This window comes from Montipora capricornis, chromosome 10 (genome assembly GCF_036669925.1).
Source record: "Montipora capricornis isolate CH-2021 chromosome 10, ASM3666992v2, whole genome shotgun sequence".
Lineage (NCBI taxonomy): Eukaryota > Metazoa > Cnidaria > Anthozoa > Scleractinia > Acroporidae > Montipora > Montipora capricornis.
The window spans coordinates 44,341,264-44,356,263 of record NC_090892.1 but is presented as its reverse complement, the minus strand read 5'-3'; the positions used below and the strand labels follow the sequence as shown (position 1 = coordinate 44,356,263).

General features: G+C 38.2%; 1 long non-coding RNA gene across 1 annotated transcript in view; it reads left to right on the top strand.

Annotated features, from left to right (window-relative positions):
• Nucleotides 1-314: 314 nt before the first annotated feature.
• LOC138018398 (uncharacterized) overlaps nucleotides 315-15,000 on the top strand; it is a 67,290-nt gene continuing 52,604 nt past the window's right edge. The window contains exons 1-2 of the long non-coding RNA XR_011126012.1: nucleotides 315-432; nucleotides 5,944-6,023. This is a non-coding gene — a long non-coding RNA (uncharacterized lncRNA). The remainder of the gene's footprint in view (nucleotides 433-5,943; nucleotides 6,024-15,000) is intronic.

The following is a 15,000-nucleotide window of genomic DNA, read 5'->3' as shown; positions in this document are numbered from 1 at the left end:
AATGAGCCTGAAAGTGTTCTTAAAATGTTCTTAGAATTGGTTTCAGAAATACTGCAAATTATATATTACTAGACGTTTAACCAACATACAACGCTGTTTTGTAACAGATTTTATAGTTAATTGTAATGGTCCTGAACACCATAGTACTTTGATATAAGTTACTGTGCTGTATTGTTTCCTTATCCTAATACCCTTTCCTTTTGTATTAAGGACATGTTTTATTTATCAGACTGAATTTGTTTTTATTTATATGGTGTTTATTAGCCAAATTTCAGCCTAATGTGCTTAATCCACTTGTTCTGATATGCAGGAGTTTTACTGTATCACGTGACTTTTGATGTAAACAAACCTTGAAAGTTTGGATATTCGAGCAGATCGGACATGTAACCCATAGTGAGATGGTTGTGACTAGAATTGATACTCCAAAATAAGGTGAGACCCTCAGTTTTGTGTATATTAAGTACCAAAGGATCTTACTAGAGTTGTAATAATGCACCTATCAATGTTAAGCTGCTGTGGGGGGAGGCTGGGCATAGGTGGGGAATTTGAACTCAGATCAGTTTTTCTGTTCAAATGCCCGGCCCCAGGGAAGTCATCCTGGGTCAAAAAAGTGCAAATTCCTCACCCCAGGGGCATTATTGTTGGTCAAAAGAATTCCCCAGCACCAGCTTCCTCCCAAAAATGCAAAGGTAAAAAAAAAAGCAGAAAATATTAATAGGGACAGAAATTATACATTTTATTTTTTAAAAGGTAACAAAGCAATGACTTTAAAATTTTGAGGACTGTCAAGGCTGTTGCCTAACAGGAGCCCGGTAGCCTGGGGCTCCCAAAGAATAGCTCTGGGCGCCTTAATTTTTCACAGCAACACCTTTCACTTCATATGTTGGGCTCCTAAGTTCTCAGCGTTTAGCTCTGAGGGCCCCTTTAAAATTTTCTTAGGCAGCAGCCTTGACTGTCTCAACTGATACTACTAAACAAGGCAATACAACAGGGAAATTGAATTATTCTGGTATGTTTTCATGAACTGTTATGCTACTTTTGTTTACATTAATTGCCATCTTTTTATAGCTCATGGCCATTATCTATATTTAATCACTAAGACAGCAAATATTACAGCTAAAAACTCTGTTTCTAAAACGTTTCCGCTTTTAAACTTGAAACTATGCCCTAAAGGACTGACTAAAAATAGAACCAGATACTTTGTGAAGGAAAAAAGAATATGACCTGTTAATTACTTAAATTGTAAACAGGAGCAACGGAAATAAAATATTAAACTTCATATAAAAGAGAGCAATATTCAAAAAGCCCCATAAGAGGACTTACAGTATGATGTGACAAATAGTGAGCCGATAAAAATGAAATTCAGTATTTCGGTCTCGTTTTTGGTATTATATAAGCTTGCTTGGAAACAAAATTCACAGCACACAAGGTGAGTATAGATGGCTGCCTCATAAAAGGCTTTAGAGTTTCAGTCTATGGAGTTCATCGGTAATCGCAGAGAATCGGTTTGCTTCTAATGACTTCTGGGTAATTCCAAAATGGCAGTACTATTTTTTGGTCTTTCTTGGTCATTCAAGGTGGAGAGCAGCCAAGATGGCGTCAGTGGACCCCACTCTTCTAATGGTTAAAGTCAAAAGTCCCGACCCCTGGAACTCAACGAATGATTGAAAGTCCCTACCACGGGCAGACTTGTAACATCAAATCCCCCTCCTATATATGCCCGGCCTCCCCCCCCCCCCCAGCGGCTTAACATTGATAGGTGCATAAATTCAAAAAAATCTGAGAAAAGGGATTGTCACCAGAACAATTTATGAAACCCAACCATTCTCAAATGAGTACCAAGGCTGAAATAGTGCAGCTTATTTACAGTGCAGCTTAGGGATAAGGGTTCAAGAAATCACATGCAAAACTCAAGATTAGTATTGATTGGTATTAATGAGCTTGGCTATTGTGTTGTGTTATTGTGAAGACTAAATTTTTTTGGAAGTGATAAAAGTCAATAAATCTTGAGTGAAAAGGTTAGCTTACCGTTTGCTAAGATAGTAAGGACACTGAGAATCATTTGAATGCTTGAATGATCTTGAATGAACTTAGTGTTGAATCCTGTCAGCAGCACTAATGTGGAAAGAATATGAATTCGATGTCATTCAAAGTCAAAATGTTTTCTTCAGTTCAGAAGATGGATTCAAGAGGGCCACTAGTTTTTCAGTGATTACTGTTGTGTGTTACCCTCTATAAATAAAGTTGATTATAATTATCATTATTACTGTTATCATTATTATTATTATTATTATTATTATTATTATAACGACATCATTCTTTAATACACTTTATTATCAAGATGCAAAGTGTTGTGTTACATGCCTGCGGATCAAAAGAACATCGATCACAAGCATACAGAACAATTTCTCACAAAAAGTTGAAAGGTCGCAATTTTTTTGGCGTAACTTATTTGCATTTCTCAACTTAGAATTCTCTGGGGGTTTTTGCGGACTTACCTCATAAATGTTCAGAAGATTTTGTCGTGAATGTTCGAAAATTTAAGTAGTGTAGATGTGAAAATCTCGAGTACCGTATTTACCCATGTATAAGTCGACCTTTTATGGCCTCAAAAGAAGCTCCAAAAATGGCCCTCGACTTGTACATGGGTCAAAGATTTCGAGCCAAGTTCCAGCTAAATAATTTATTCAAAATTAACAATTCATAATGTGGTCTTTGGGCGTAACGAACGCAGTGGACGAAAGACTTCAAAATGAATGTAAAAGCAATTCCAGTTGAAATGAAAAAGGATTTGATTTACTTTAAAATTTTTATGTTGAAGATACTCACAAGCACAAATATGAAATAGACACTGGAAATTTTTGTTTTCCAAAGGCGGAAAGCTCTAAAAAACATTCTTGTTTCTTCAAATAAAATGCAATCCTTCAATGGCTTAGTAACCTTGCACAATACCTCGTGTTTGCGTGCAAGCGTGATCGTCACTCGTGTTGCCTGAAAATGCTGGTTGGTAATGATTGTTTTTTATTCTTATACAAACCTGGATGATTTAAATGCTTTTGCAAACTTTGTATTGTTTGGTTTATGAGTTTTGTTTCGTTTGCCATGTGAGAAATTATAAGTCAAGCACCAATAAACCTTGCACATTTCGCATCGTTTTTGAAGTTATTTTCAAAGATTGACTCCTGCTTCTGTGATGTTGTGCTTATCCTTAAAGCCCTTTATCCTTGAACAACGAAACAGGTTAGTTTGAGGTTTACATGTTTGATTTTCTGAGAACTTTTTGGAAATTCAAGGACAAAATGCCCGCACATACAACAACCACTGAACCACAAAACTATTAAGCGCTTGAGGCCCTTACTTTTTTTTGAATCCACAGTTCCAGAAATCGAAGAATGCAATATTAGTATCCCATGAACATTTAGCAAAGAAATTAAGAAATTGCTTTTTTTGCCATCAAAACTGGGGGTTCGACTTCTACATGAGATCGACTTATACACGGGTAAATACAGTATTTATTTTAGAGAAAGTACGGCATTTACCTGTGTATAAGTCGACCTTTTATGGCCTCAAAAGAAGCTCCAAAAATCGCCCTCGACTTATACATAGGTCAAAGATTTTGAGCTAAGTTCCAGCTAAGTAATTTATTCAAAATTAACATCATAATGTTGTCTTGGGCATAACGATCGCAGTGGACAAAAGCCGATAGAAGACTTCAAAATGAATGACAAAAGACTTCAAAATGAATGTAAGCAATTCAAGTTGAAATGAAAAAGGATTTGTCCAACTCTAAATGTTGAAGATACTCACAAGCACAAATATGAAATAGACACTGGAAATTTTCGTTTTCCAAGGCGGAAAGCTCTAAAAGGCATTTCTGTTTCTTCAAATAAAACGCGCTCATTCCACGGCTTAGTAACCTAGTGCAATACCTCGTGTTTGCTTGCAAGCATCGTCACTTGTGTTGCGTGAAAATGCTGGTTGGTAATGATTGTTTTTATTCTTTATACAAACCTGGCTGATTTAAATGCTTTTGTAAACTTCGTATTGTTTGGTTTATGAGTTTGTTTTGTTTGTCATGTGAGAAGTTATAAGTCAAGGACCTTGATGAAACCTTGCACATGTCCGCATCATTCGCAAGTTATTTTCAAAGATTGACTCCTGCTTCTGTGATGTTGTGCTTATCCTTAAAGCCCTTTATCCTTGAACAACGAAACAGGTTAGTTTGAGGTTTACATGTTTGATTTTCTGAGAACTTTTTCGAAACTCAAGGACAAAATGCCCGCATATACAACAACTGCTGAACCACAAAACCATTAAGTGCTTGAGGCCCTGATTTTCTTGTGTATCCACATTTCCAGAAATCGAAGAATACAAGATTAGTGTCCCATGAACATTTAACAAAGAAATTAAGAAATTGCCTTTTTGCCATCAAAAATGGGGGGTCGACATACACATGGGTAAATACGGTATGTGGAATATTAATCGTCCGTTAATTCGTCAAAACATTTATTGCTGGTTTTCACTCACGTGATCAACAGCCATTTTTTTCAACAAAAACAAAAGGAAGCGTTTGCATAATAATACAGTTAAATTCCCGGAGGATTTGGTCGGGGCACCAACATGGCCGCCTTTTCTTTGTTTAGGGCACCAACATGGCAGTCGTGACGTCATGTGAAAACCAAGAATCTCCACTTCAACTAGCATAAGCAATAAGTAAAGTCTCTGCTTACGAGCCAGAAGGTCCATTAGGCCGGCACTTATCTCCAGTTCCATTAGCATGAAGCGACTAGGGTTCCATTGACTGCCAATTCATCTCGTCTTTTACTCGTCAAGTGGTGGGGTGGTTTAATGCCACAAACAATACTAGTTTCAATCCAGAACCTAAGGAAATAGTGTTTGGCTTGTTCAAGCAAAGCCTTGCTGGGCATGGGGCTGTGAGAAAGTTTAACTATACTTTTTTATACATGATGTATTACATCTATTCAAACAAGCTAAAAGAGAGCTCGATTATTTTGTCTGAATTTGTTAATAAGATTAATTTTAAATACAAGGTTGAGAAATTTACATGATTCAATTTACTTTATTCGCCCTCTTTGATTAATCACTCAGTTCTCGAACATGTCAGTATGTGATTAGCTGCCTATTACATCCTGTTTTAGGTTGCATGTCAGATTATTAGTTGTATTTGTTTTCTTTTTCTTTTTTATATGTATCTTGGTTTTCCAGTGCAATGTAAACTTCTGAAGAGACTAGGAGTATTTCTACTGCCCCCTGGATGGGATGCTAGTCCATCGCAGGGTTACCCCCAGCATTTCGCCGGTACCCATTTATACATCTGGGCCCGGTTGTTCAAAAGCCGATCAACGCCAATCCCATATTAAAAATTAACCAAGGAGTTTATTTCTCTACTCCTAAATGCTGTTCAACGCTGATATTCGGCAAAACTTTACATTAGAAGAAGTCAATCTTGAAAAACAGAAATAAGCAAAAGAAACTTTCACCAAAAAGTTGAAAACATGAAACAAAAGTTTACGCTAATCCTGGATTAAGTTAATCGGCTTTCGAACAACCGGGCCCTGGGTGGAGAGAGGCACCATGAGAGTATAAAAGTGTCTTGCACAAGAACACAACACAATGTCCCCAGCCAGGCCCTGAACCCGAACCACTCAATCCAGAGTCGAGCGCACTAGCCATGAGGCCACTGTGCCTCCAAGCTTAAACAATAAGCTTTGCACAATTCTTGTTGCCTAGCACGTGACTGTCGAAATTTTTACAGTAATTGGCTGAGGTGGAAAATACCATAATACTCTTTTGTTTGTCCACCCAAATGTTTTGTCATTGTTTCATTCTTGCATTGGTGTTCAGGTTAAAAAATCATCATGCTTCTCACACTGATAATTCTTTGTGACTGGATTGAAGCCATTGTAATCATGTTCATTTCAGATGCACAGATATCGTGATGTGTGCCTTGTGCCCACAGTATCAAGCAGACCTGCCAACACCCAAGAGTGAGAAAACTGGAGGTGGGCTAAAAAAACCTCGAGATTGAGCAAAAAAACTGGAGATTTTGCAAAAATGTCATCTGGCTTTATTATTCAATCTATTCATAGCACTGCTGTGCAACTGTAGAGTTAAAAACTCAGAATTACCCGTAAATCCTCTTTCTTTTAACTTGTGTTTAATGGTCACTGTTATAAATGGTAGTTGCCTTCTTCAATGACTGTAAAAGTTCACTGTCAGGTTTCCATTTGTACATTTGTAGTATGGCGTGGTTGTCTGAGAATTGGCTAGCTTCATGACCAAAATGTTTGACAGTGTCCTATCACTGTTTAAAGAACAATGGCTGTCAGTTTTATTTTGGCGTACTACACTGAAAAGACTTTCCTCTTCAGCATTGCTGTGTGGGCTACCTTGGACAGATTTCTGAACCTCTGAATAGAGGTTTCAGGTTGCTGCATTTGTCCAATGTGCCACATAGATCGAAAATTTAACTATTTTGCATTTTCCTATCACATATAATATCCAGTTAATTGTAAACAGTTCCAGTTAATATTACTCTGAACAATTTCAATGTTCTTCTGTCACAATTACAAAATTTTACAGTCAATCTGCCTTAACCAGTGCTGGAAATAATTTTTCTTTATTCACAGGACATATGTCCTTTCAAATCTTCATTTTGGTCGGACATTTGACAAATTGGACCGGACATAATTTATTGACTGGCAACACCTTGAAGATGTGCTGGTGAGATGTTCGGTCTTCGTGTCCGATCATAATGTAAAATTGGCCGGACATTTTCAAAATTTGGTCAGACAATGTCTGATGACCGACTGTTATTTCCAGCACTGCTTAACCGATAGCATCAACAATCTTTTCCTTGCTGTGTCATTTTACAGTCAAACCATACATGTATATTTCTTTTATCAACTGGATCAACCTGTTTGAAACAAAGCTTCTCCAAGGAGGATCTACTTATAGTAAAAACAAGCGAATCTAAGAGAAGTTCACAAACTACAGCATGCACACAATTCCATACCTACTCAATTTTTTTCACTAATCACAAAAACTACATGCAACTAACAAGAGCATCATGTGTTACATTTCCTTGCCTGTCGGCAGCATTTCACTTATGGTAATTGATAAGAGTATGTTTTTCAGCTCCCAGTAGGGTTTGGTTGGTTTTTGGGGAGCCATGTACCCAGTAACCACTGGTTGTTGAAAAAAAGCCTTGTAACCAACCTCACCCGCTGGATCTGTATAATTGTATATGAATTTGTGGGGAAGGTTCAGTGTAAAAAAGGAGAAAGCTAATCCCATTCCAGTAGTCAAGGAACAGTTGCCACATGGTAATGTATTTTCTGAACTCATGGTTGAGACAAATTATCTGCCTAGGTTGGATAGGGCCCTGTGTAATGCATGAAGAGGTAACCCAGGGGAAATGACCTGACAGCCAAACTGTAAGTTCCCAGTGAGACTGTAGCTCCCTCAGAAAACAGATTTGTTTTGTGGACTAGCTAAAATGCATAGCACTGGCCTTGAGTAACCTATCTTCTGCGAGAGGGGCCTGGATGTTGACAGTGAAGGGTGTCGAGGAGGAGGTTGGGCGACGATAGAATCGTCAAGGATGTGGATGATGGATCTGAGGGCATTCGAAAATTTATAAAAGAGCAGCCTCGTTCCCAGTTGCCCTCTCGTGAATCAAACATGACGTCACTGGTCAAGCGGATCGGGAAGATTCCCCGAGGACGCCTGTCCAAAATAGGCAAGTTCAAAATGATGGCTGATTGTGACCAACTTCTGCACCTGTGATTAGCAGCGGGGTTTGGATGGCAAACGTTTTTTGCTTGAATGTCAGAAAATTCGAGATGCTGAACCTGCTTTTTTTGTTCGCGAAGAAAAGATCGAAATGTTTACTGTGGACCTCTTCTGAACATGAAGAATATGTACCTTTATATCGATCGATTTTGGTGTTGGTTTACAAAGACGAGTCAAAACACTCCTGCTATTACCTAGCTCCTTGATCATCTAGATCGTATTGTGGCGAAAGAGAAAATTTGTGGTATCAGCTTTAATAGCAAGAGTGATGTGGATACCAGTTTTGTTGCAGAAATTCGTAAGATGGAGTTAATGAAAAGTTGCAGCCCTTCTGAATACGCCAATTTTTATAAACATAAGCTTAATAAAAAGAGAGACATTGCAAGCAGCCTTCCTGTGAAAATCGTTATCGTAAGAAAGCCTTTCTGATAATTTTTACACATGGTAGTCTTAATATCTTTTACCAGGAAAATGCACTCCTGATGTACGTTTAAGGGAACAGAGGCGAGTATGGTACTCTTTGCAGTTCTTCTTACAAAATATTTATAGATTACACTCTCCATAGGTTACAGCAAGACTGTTTTCAACATCCATAAGCTATTGTTGTGGGCACAAACGATCTCTAGTTCTGGTGTACCATGGATGTCTCTGAGCTTAGATACCCTTGATGCTCTTTGCATTGCAGCAGAAATGCAAAAACAGGAGTATGCTGAATTTGGAAGCCACTTGCATTGCCTTTACTTTCTTCGGGTCCCTTGGAGAAGCAGGAGTTCAAGGTTTTTCGTATGGTTGCCTTTGCTGATCTCCTTTTTTGAGTTCCATTGTTTTTACTGGGACTCACAGTTTGTCTTATGTGCTATCTCGTTTGGAAGTGGTGTTTGATTTTTCTCTGTATTACCTTGCTGTACAGCTTTCATTTTGTGTTTGTGACCAACAAACCTTTATTACTTTATATTATTTTACTCCAGGATATAGCCATTTAAATGCTCAGAGTTAAGAATATCTTATGCCCACCGTTTGGTTCGCAACGGATCAGGATACGGCAATATCTTTAAATTACAACGAAAAGCTTACGAAAGTTAAATCTATCTTAGGATGCTGGAAATTTCGAAGACTTACCTTAATAGGGAAAATTGTTGTGCTGAAGAGCCTAGTAGCATCACAACTTGTATACGTACTCACATCATTGCAAACTAAGCACCATGCAATTAAAGAGATTAAGAGGATGTTTTTTAAATTCTTATGGAAGGATAAAGGCGATAAAATTAAACGCAAGGTGATGATCAATGATTCTTCTGAAGGTGGACTCAAAATGATCGATCTTACAACTTTTAACAAATCCCTTAAAGCTACCTGGATTAAAAAATACCTGAACACAGAAAACTGCAGCAAATGGAAAGTTTTTTTTTTATCTAGAACTCGCAACATATGGAGGAGGCAACGCCGTCTTTAAAGGGAACCTTAACAAAAAAGACATCGTTAATCTAAACATAGAAGACCCATTTTTTAAAGAAGTTATAGAAATGTGGTCTGAGACCTTCTTTGAGAAAGGAATAGTGTCCAAAGATCACTTTCTAGCTCTACCTCTGTGGCAAAAGTTATTAATAAGGATAAACAATGCATCAGTACTATGCAAAGATTGGCTTTCCAAAGGTATAACACAAGTAAAACATTTAATGGATGATTCTAACAACTTTCTTTCCCTTGCCAGCTTTCAAAATAAATATTAACTCAAAGTCAGACCACTAACTTTTTTTGGCATAATCTCTGCTGTTAAACCTTTACAGCAACACACTCCGAGGTCTCACCTGAAGTATGACAATTTCATGAACACGTTCCTAAAGCACCAAAAACCATCGAGAATAGTTTACAAGAAATTAATTTTTTTAAATTACAACGAAAAGCTTACGAAAGTTAAATCTATCTTAGGATGATGGAAATTTCGAAGACTTAGCTTAATAGGGAAAATTGTTGTGCTAAAGAGCCTAGTAGCATCACAACTTGTATACGTACTCACATCATTGCAAACTAAGCACCATGCAATTAAAGAGATTAAGAGGATGTTTTTTAAATTCTTATGGAAGGATAAAGGCGATAAAATTAAACGCAAGGTGATGATCAATGATTCTTCTGAAGGTGGACTCAAAATGATCGATCTTACAACTTTTAACAAATCCCTTAAAGCTACCTGGATTAAAAAGTACCTGAACACAGAAAACTGCAGCAAATGGAAAGTTTTTTTTTTATCTAGAACTCGCAACATATGGAGGAGGCAACGCCGTCTTTAAAGGGAACCTTAACAAAAAAGACATCGTTAATCTAAACATAGAAGACCCATTTTTTAAAGAAGTTATAGAAATGTGGTCTGAGACCTTCTTTGAGAAAGGAATAGTGTCCAAAGATCACTTTCTAGCTCTACCTCTGTGGCAAAAGTTATTAATAAGGATAAACAATGCATCAGTACTATGCAAAGATTGGCTTTCCAAAGGTATAACACAAGTAAAACATTTAATGGATGATTCTAACAACTTTCTTTCCCTTGCCAGCTTTCAAAATAAATATTAACTCAAAGTCAGACCACTAACTTTTTTTGGCATAATCTCTGCTGTTAAACCTTTACAGCAACACACTCCGAGGTCTCACCTGAAGTATGACAATTTCATGAACACGTTCCTAAAGCACCAAAAACCATCGAGAATAGTTTACAAGAAATTAATTTCTGACCAAGCGGAACCACCGCTATTACACTGTATCTCAAGAGAGGTGGCAGAAAGATATCGGGTCCACAGCCAAGGTAAAAATTGACTGGAGAAAAGCCTACCTATTGTCTGCTGCGCGTACAAAGAGTTCCAAATTAATTGACTTCAATTTCAGATTTTGCAAAAATAGGAATTAGAGAGGACGGAACATGCACCTTCTGCCATGACAAAAAAGAAGATCTGTTACATTTATTCTGGGGATGTGAAAAAAGTAGAACTTTTTGGGATGACCCCTCTATATGGCTGCAGGCGTGCCACGTGCTTTCAAAAGAGAACCACTTAGGAATGGAAACGGCCCTAGGCCTGAGGCCAGACGACTCCAATTTTAAACTCCAAATTAATTTTTTTTGCCTAATGGCTAAGCACTACATTTGGATTTGCCGTTCGAAAGAACAATCCCCAACCCAAAACAACTTCTTGCTTTCCCTGAAACAGACGCACCAATTGGAAAGCAACACAATAAAAAATTCAAAGAAATGGAAGCCACTTCTGTCCCCGCTGCAACGAGTCTCCTAAACCCTTAACCTTAACCTTGAATTTTTAAATATTGATTGCTCTATTTTAAAACTATCATTATAAATGTAACCCTAAAGGAAAGAGATGGTTTTTAGAAGTGGTAGAAGTCGTATTTCATTTATTTATTTTATCTATTATTATTTATCTTTTTTTTTTTCATGTTAGAAAACGTAATTTTAATGCAATTAGTGTAATTCATGTCACGTTCGTATTGCAATACTCATTGTATCGTTTACTGTAGTTTGCAATGTTTTATGGTGTAAGTGTGCATATTTAAAAAATAAAATTATTGTTAAAAAAAAAAAAAATGTTATGCCCACAATATATTACCGATCTTTTTAAGGCGGCAAAGGAACATCAATCTACACACACACAACACACAACCTTTATTTGTAGCCCGACATTGATTTACATGATTAAAAAACTGTATTCCTTTAAAAAATGGAAAGAGACTTTATGTTAGGAAGATTTAGTGACTTATGGAAAACATATACCAGTGCAAAATTGTGGGCCAGGATACCCAATCACATTAAATCAGTTGGTTTAAAGACTTTAAAATTACATTAGAAACTGGGATTTTAATTATTTTAATTGATGAGGGCAGTGGGTGCAAATGTCATCTGTGTTCAACTTGACTATTTTTAACTATGCGAGTTTAAAAAACGAACGCCAAAAAGAGATGGAAAGCTACAGTAAGACCAGAAGAGATGCCTGAAAAATTAATCACTCTAAAACTCCTTTGTTTCTTCTACTCGAGGGTCTCGAAAATTTCTCGAAAGCCCTCAAACATCTCAAAACTCTAATGGAGCCTTGATCTGTGATGTTTTCAGATCAAGTTTCGAGGGACTGTCAACTTTTGCATGCTACTGTACATGGTCTTGATGATTGTAACTTATTTTAGGTGTCCCCAGTTAGCAGCAATGCTGAACCTTGCATGACACAAACAAACTCATTCATTCATTATTCTCACTAAATTTCACAAAAAGTCAAGTGCCACATTTCTCAAGTATGAAATTTCGTAATTTTGGGAGGAGACTAGAATTGGAATGTATTAACTTTTGTGATTTTTTTCTGTTCCTTGACGAGGAAGATCATCTGGCGTTAGACAGAGTCAAATACCAAGTATGGCCTGTTCAGGGGTGAAAGGGTTAATATGTAGCTTTGACCTCAGAATTGTAACAACATAACTAATGTGATCGTCATCGTAAACAATAGCAAACAGAGCATTGAGCATAAGGTACAGTATTCCACAGTCAAGAGACCCAACAGTTACTTCTATATATTACACTCCAATAAACTTGGTTCTTATCATGTTTTGTCAGACATTTTATGGAGGGCTATATTATACTGCTAAGTCGCTGAACAGATCCTTTTGGGGAGCTTTGTTTCACTGCTCAAAACGGCCCTAATGCCAGCCAGGGTTCTATCTAGGATTTATGGTTTGGGGGAGACGTCCTGAGTGGCTGAAGGCCACAAGCTCCAAGGGGGGTCCAGGGGCATGCTCCCCGGAAATTTTTTGAAATGAATATGCACTGAGATGCAATCTGGTGCATTCTGAAACACAATTTTGAGAAATGTTACAGTGGTATTTTATTTTATTTTTTAGTCATGATCACGTTCTGACAGTGTTACACTTAAGTTGGCTCCGATATTTGCTAACGTGAACAGAAGAGTTACCCGACATGTAGCCTGCGTAGCTGGCGGGATTTTCGTGCGCGAGTGCTTCTGATTTGGTTGCGAAGCCGTGAAAGCGAGTGGCTCAGCCGTGAGAGGATTGGTGAAGAGTCGAGTTGAATTCCCGCCTGCCCAAATTCATGGGGTTTTTTGAATTATGCGTTCACCAGTGCACGCGAATTTCGGATTGGCTGAGAGCACTGAAACGTCAAACAAATGTTTTGGTAATTTCCCTTGGGAGAGTTTCGAGAGACTGAACAAATCTTCTCGTCAAAACAAAATCAAAATATCGCATAAGCATTAACTAGAGCGTTGTCGCTCTTGAATATTCGTCGGGAAATAGTGCAGTTTTGTTGAAGCCAGAGCAGGAAACGGCCCTTAACAATCTTCTTCATGGGAGAGACGTCATGGCAATTTTGCAAACAGGTTTTGGCAAGAGCATGATATATACTGCCTTCGCTCTTGCCAAAGAAGAAATCTCGTCATCGAAAACGTGTGTGATTGTCATTGCCCCGTTGAAAAGTATTATAGACGACCAGATTTCCGAAATGTTGTCGCTGAACTGCACGGCAATGGAACTTACGACGGAAGCACTGAATGCGGTTCGAGAGAGTCCACCTCAATTTCTCTATCGCTCCGCTGAGACGGTGTTAGGAAAGGCATTCCTTGCCGCTTTAAAAGAAGACAGTGCTCTACATCGAGCCGTGTCGACGATTGTGGTCGACGAATCACACACAGAATGTCAAATTCGCTACCGTTTTCCATTTTTTTCTGCACAGATTTACTATTATCGATTTCGTCTTATCATGAAACGAGCTGAACGTTTCAACGCGACCACCCGTGTTAACAATTACCACTTTAGCTTCGGTGCTTGAACTTTCAAGTAAGTCTTCCACGTTTAGATATGAGAGAAAAAGTTCGCCAGCTTCCTGAGGTGAGTCATCCGCTGTGTTCAAAGTAGAGAGTTCGTTGTGATCGCTGTCAGTGTTAACCACAGAGCTCGAAACATCTTTAAAACTTAAGGATATTTTCGCTGATGATTTTTGTCCAGTCGCTTTTTTCCCCTTATCTGGCTTGAGGACTTCTATCTGGCGATGAAATAGTTGTTGGCAAAAGCCGCTTGAATCTACCAGAATGGTCATCAACTTCCATCACAGCAGAGTTATCCTTCTCTCTTTTCAAGTTTGAGGCGATGAAGGTATTACTTGGAAGACTTACTTGAAAGTTCAAGCACCGATGAAGGTATGGAAATCAAATGCGTTCCGTATTTTCGTACCATATTTTCGTACATACTCGATCAGAGAACGTGTCGGATTTTTCAATTTCCAGTCCAATATGTGAACAGAGTTCTGCCAAAGTCAGACCTTGTATGCATCCTTCGCGCTTCGAGACCTTGAAAAGGTTTTGCGTTGAAATATACGAATTTTTTTTTTAATTCTCCGTATTTAATCTTTAGCGGACAACAACACAATCTACAATTATCATTGACGTTTGAAATAGCCCGTTGAACATTGCCAGGCTTTTTCGGCGTATCGCCCTTCGTAGCCATCGAAAAAGACGAAAGAGCATGAGGATTTGTTTTGATTTCTTGCCAAACGTGCCACACTTTTCTCGCGAAGTTTCATATTACTATCAAGCCTATGATTGGCTGGGGAAATTGAAGCCAGACAAGTTGTCACCGCGGGTGTCAAAGTGATGTGAAGGGGGCGGCAGTCAAAAACCCCTCGAATCCAGGCAGGCGGTTTTTATTTTTCTCGCGGCTTCGCCGCTCGTTCTCGCGCGCTTCGCGCGCGAATTTCGCGGCTTCTTCGCTCGTGCGCCCGGCTCGACAAAAACCGCCATGCTACGCAGGCTACCCGACATGTCTAATTCCATAAATATTTATACATACTCGTTGACTTGTTGGTCCGTGAATAAAATAAATAAACTCAACAACGGCACTTTTCCATTTCTTACTAATGCTCATAACTACTGCAAAATTGTAGATAACGGTAAACCTAAATTAAAACTGACCGCAGTAGATGCGACTGTTAACTGACAATGTGTCTAATCGAGTGTGAAAACAAATACTGGTAAACAAATCATGGCAATTGATCTTTGGAAAATCTCCCTGATCAACTTGAGGATCTAAATGTACCTTCCTTCTCTAAAAAGTTGAATTGAAATTGAATTGAATTATAAAGCCAGTTTGCACTTCTTTGCACTCTTGTAATGATCAACCACTGACTCCAGGACG